Source organism: Gossypium hirsutum, chromosome D10, assembly GCF_007990345.1.
Source record: "Gossypium hirsutum isolate 1008001.06 chromosome D10, Gossypium_hirsutum_v2.1, whole genome shotgun sequence".
NCBI classification, from domain to species: Eukaryota; Viridiplantae; Streptophyta; class Magnoliopsida; order Malvales; family Malvaceae; genus Gossypium; species Gossypium hirsutum.
The window spans coordinates 18,057,132-18,063,094 of record NC_053446.1 but is presented as its reverse complement, the minus strand read 5'-3'; positions in this window follow the sequence as shown (position 1 = coordinate 18,063,094).

Sequence of the window (5,963 nt, the reverse complement as noted above, 5' to 3'; positions counted from 1 at the left end):
GTGGATGCATGTTTAATTTGGTTAAAAGATAAATATTATGAAGCATTCTTGGTAAGATGCACAAAGATGATATTTGCTTGTATTTTTTTTATTAAGTTTTATATTTTGAATTCAGTTATGATGGTGTCATAATGGCACATTGGTTAGGCCCTTAGGAAGGATGATTTAAGTTGTGTTTTGATATATTTTTTTATGGGTTTGAATAGGTTGAAGAATGGTTCAATGCTTGCTTGTAGGGTAAATAAATTTAAGGATATGTAACTTATTTGAAAAGGTATTTATAGGTACACACGATCTGACACACGGCCATGTGTCTTACACGGGTACATGGCACGGTCGTGTGGTCTATATGATTTAGGTGACAATTAGACCTACATAGCCACAGTTAGTTACACAGCCGTGTGACCCTGGATTATATGGCATTAGTCTGTTACACAGTTTGGGGACACAGCTGTGTGGTTCAACTCCAAATGGCCTCAGCCTACCACACCGCCTAACCATATGGCCATGTGATCCCTATTTTTCATTTTTGCCACACTTTTCTAAAATTATTCAAATTAGTCCCTAATTAGTTTTAAATTATTTTTAGAGCTTTTGTAAGCTCGATTTAACCTTGATATTGTATGAATAACATGTTTTTAACTATATGATTGATGATTACTGGTTGTTTAGAGAAATTTGAATTGATATAGCATGATTCTGTTATGTGCAGTAGTATTTCATAACCCTAATCCATTGACGGAGACGAGTGAGGGGTGTTACAATAGATTAGATACATGCAACCAATTCTATAGGTTGAAGTATGCAAGAAGCTTGAAGGATAACAGTGGGTCCTTTTTTGTAAAAAAAGTTCATCAAATATGATCGACTATGAGAACTCCACTCGTTATAATCACTTAAATGTATTGGAACAAGTTTTCACATGGTAGCCAAGCAAATTGGTCATTTGAATTTTAATACCATATCATCTTATATGATGAAGGTTATGTTCTGATAGTACAAAACGAATATGCTTTTGATGGATGCTTAATGTAGGATATTTTGGACATAATATGAATCATATAAAGATGAATGGGTGATTAAAAGTGTTTCTACCAATCTAAATGATATTAGAGACATATCTTATTAGATCTTAACTATGGTTAATTGATCAAGACTTTAACAAAAGCATTATGAATAGAGAGAATCTATTTCTCCAAGTCCAAGAATTAACCATGAGTGGCAAGATCTAATATGGCTTATCATATATGTGGCACTATATTAAGCCTATTGTGATAATATGAGACATTCTAGTAGAAGGATCATATTGCACTGTAAGAAAGGTCACAAAATGGTTTCGTTGAGATCACCTAAACATTGAAACAATATTGGTGTCATGACGGGTTGATAGATCTTGCTCTTAAACTTTAGGCATGGTTTGCTCATAACCGAGTAAATTTGAGTTTATTGTCATTTTGTTGGGAACCTATTGGGTCGTACACATTAGGATGAGATATAAGGGTTAAACTTGGGTTTTAATTAAGTATGACTTAATTGAATGAAAGATTAAACTAGGGCTAACAATTGAATGGTTTAACTATGGAAAGTCCATACAAGTTTGGGTATGATATGAATATGTCTAAACTTAAACAAGATAAATAAGAATCATCTAGAATAAAGATATGGGAGTGGTTGACTCATTATTTTATCTCTTAACTTTAGAATGTGATTTGGAATTATACTTGACTTTCTTAATCAATTAAAGGAAAGCTCTGAAGAAGAATTTTGGATTTCTTACATTCGAGATTGAGAATCCTAATTCGATTAAAATTTTCTGTGAAGTCGATATGTTGAGGCTATCTCTTGTTTCTTCAATTACCATGGGGTTAAATTTTATTAAGTGCTAAGACTTCAAAATGAAATAGAATTTGTAAAATTGTGGGAAGATAGAAAGTTAATTAAAGAAGATGAGAATAGCAAAAGGAATGAATTTTAGAAAATGCTTTTAAGTAAAATAATATTTTAATTTTAGTTGTAGATCTAATTTTGATCAAGGATAAGAAAAAAGTTTAAAAAATCTTAATTTTACAAGCCTCACCAACCAACTAGAAAAGCGATTAATAAAAACTAAATAAATTTCATACTTACAAATATCAATTTTTTGTAGTATGATATTGTAATCAAATCATTTCAAATAATATGTTAATTCAAAATTTAATTAATGTGTTAAATAGTTGAAACTAATTAAAGATTTAAAATTAATATAAATATTTAGTAAATAATTAATTTATTAATAATTAATTAAAAAAATTAGTGTCATATTAATAATATTAAAATAAATAATGAGTATTAGAAATAACTTATTGAAGTATGTATTCATCATACATAGCACCCCTTTTAAGATGAGCTTTATTACATTAAACCCCTTAAGATTTTAAACTCTGCCCCCAAACCAGAAAAAAGCACCAACCTCTTTTAAAGTTTAAAAATATAAATTTGGCCCCCTGAATAGTCTTTTTGGATCCACCACTGGCCATAGCACCATTCATTCCCAAACACTTTCAAAGATTCAATGCAATTCTGTCAGTAAAAATTTCATGAATGCTTCTATATTAGGATTCAGATTGTATTTTGTCTAGGCTACTAAAAAATGAGCAAATTAGTTCTTATACATTAGATCAAAGAGAAAATTGATCATTTCTGTTGAAATTTTTATCCATTTGTATTGTTAAAAACTAATATAATTGATAGAATAATCAGATAGTGGCATGTGACATACCATATGGATCTCATGTTGATGTATGATGACTAGTTTTTAAATTAAAAAAAAATACAATTCGTCTTTTAATACATGAACCTCTATGATACTTTTATGCGATTCTATCTTCTACAACTATGAAAAAAATTTATATTTTGGTTTCCCTAAACTTACCAATCACACCAATATTTTTACTTCCATAGCAACACCTCTTGATTTCCCATAAATTTCTTTTTAGCTTCCTTTGTAAAATCATTGATCGATATTGGACTAACGAGAGGTAATTGATGAACATTTTAGGCACTTTTTTGTCATTTTGAGAAACAAACGTGGTAGATTCATGTGCTTCCAAAAGGTCTTTTTAGTCTTCAGGGCCTGCCGACAAAAACCAAAGTTACTTTGCTAGCGCACAAAAAATCAGATTTCCCATATTCTTATAGAATTATTGCACCGCGAAAGGTTAGGAACAGGCCACGTTAAATGGAAAACATCAATGTACATACAAAACAGAATTCCTCCAACCAACAACTACTTTAACTTAAACCATAAAGTTGAGTTTTATATCATTTCTGAAATTTTATATTTTTATATAAATCATGTATTTTCGGTTAAAATTTCAATTTCGCTTTTGTAATAAATGATTATATTGGTGAGGGATTGAGTTATTTGTAAATTAATATTTTAATAATCCAACTTCATATTTTATTTATATATATTATATATATCAAATTTGGTATAAATTAAAATTTTTTAATTATTCATTTTATATAAAAAAAATTTAACTGCTAAACATATATTAATATGGACAATACTTTAGATCGATAATAATAACGGTTTCAGATTGATTCAAAATTTTATATGTATATCAAGTACAAATATCTTTAATACATTCAACCATCACATTGTTAATATATTAATAGTATAAAAATTATAAAAGAACTTATATCGGTATAAATAAATTCTTTCAAATAGTTATTCGAATGTGTTTTAATCATAATTGAGATTGCATATGTAGCATTAAAACAATATTATTTCATGTGTTTTCTTATAAGGATATGAGTAATCTAATCTTTTTAATTTAAAACTTGGATCTTAGTGCCAACGAGTTTTTATCTTTAGAATACATTAATTTTTCTTTTTTAAAAAATAAAAGTTAATTATAAAAGATAAATTGGTAGCCCCAATATGATTTTCTTTTTAGTAGGGTTTTGAGGTTGGATCCAAAAGCCAAACTTTGACTCTTTCTCCCTTAGCTAATGAAGAAAATGGGTTGTTTTTTTAAAATGATATTTTTGATAACATAACAACGGCAAAATATAAAGATATAAACTATTTAAATCTTTTTTATAATATATCAATTTTATTAATTGCTTTATTTAAATTATAATAATTAATAATTTTATAATTTTTTGACATTGTTAATAAATTTTTAAACATATTTACAACTTTTAATAATTTTATAAATTTTAATAATTAATTTTTTTAAATAAATTGTTGATGATGACGTCAATGACATCACCATATGATACATGGCAGAAATTGACTAAATGACTTAGGCCCTATTTGATAAAGTATTAAAAAAATTAATTAACTAAATATTTGTATTTTCAACAACTTAATTTTTTAATTACGTTTGATAACTCACAATGAAAACTAGTAGATGTAACAACCCGTTTTTAGTGAAATTAGAACTGTGGTTTCGAGACCACAAATCTGAAGTCAAAAAAATTATTTTATTATTATATGATCTACAGTATGATAGAAATACTGTATAAAAATTTTGTTAAGAAATTTTACCGTTTACATACTTAATTTGATTAAAGGGACTAAATTGCATAAAGTGAAAAAGTTGAGTTCTAATAGCTAAAGGTATTAAATAGCTATAGAATTTTAAATTGGAGGTCCTTATATAGTAAATAGGCCATTAAAGTGGTTAGCGTATAAGTATGAATAGTCATCATTGGAAATTGAATGAAATATTAAGGTTAATTTTAGAAATTAGTGATTAAAGTTATAATAAATTAATAAAATAAACTATTATCATCCGTTCTCATCATCTTCCACCAAAAAAAAGAAAAGAAAACCTAGTCATGGAAGCTTAAAATTTAGGCAAGCTTATTTTTCTCAATTAGGTATGTATTTTTGTCATGTTTTCTTATTATTTCTATGTTTCTGAGATCGTAATAGCTTAATCTAGTTAGCTCGGGGATTAATTTGTAAAACTGTTAAAGTATTAGGGTTTTGCCATTGATGAATATGTTTGAATTTTGAAGTTTGATAATAGAAAATGAATGGTTGTTGTTAGATAAACAACTTTTGTAAAGAGAATTTTGATGGAAGATGATAAATTTAAGATAAAATTTGTGAATTTTGTGAAATATATGGGCTGCTATTAATATGTATAAAATCGGCTAGACTTGAGTAAGGATTAAATTGTATAAATTTCATTTTTCAAGCCTAGGGACTAAATTACAAATGAATTAAAAGTGTAGGGAAAATGGTAATTTTTCCAAAATTCCATATTGGATTAAATTGAATGAGAATTATATTGAAATGAGTTAAATTTATTCATATAGATCCTGTCAGACCTCGTACAGAGTTAGATTGAGGTAAAGAAAAATATCTAATTAGTCACCTCCGTGTTTAAGTACACTTGTTAAGGTAAGTTCGTGTAATGAAATTGAGTATTTATATGTTTTAATTGAATCATATGTATGTGATTTGAATAATTGCTATGTATAAATACCGATAGCATATTCGACGATTACCAAGTCCTATTTGAACCTTAGAAATTCGTAGGATACAAATGGCATGTCATTAGGGTTACCGATTTGGTTTGGGTCCTGCATATGTTGCGAACACACCACAGCTCGTATGAGCTTCCCGATTTATAGCTCGTATGAGCTTCTCAACTGCAGCTCATATGAGCTTCCCGATTCACAGCTCGTAAGAGCATACTGATTCATAGCTCGTATGAGCATACATGAATATGAATTGACGGACTACAGTTTAGCACACCTCATGTGTACTACCCGTGTATCCAATGATATTTTAAATAGTTCAACGGGCACAGTCCTGTTGCGAGATTATATGAGTTGGATATGAACTATCACTGGTATTTACATGAAATACATGAAATATGATTATTTGATAAATTCAACCATGTTTGTTGGATCTTATATGTGATTTTCATGGCTAATATGTTGGAAATCATGTGTTTAGGCTT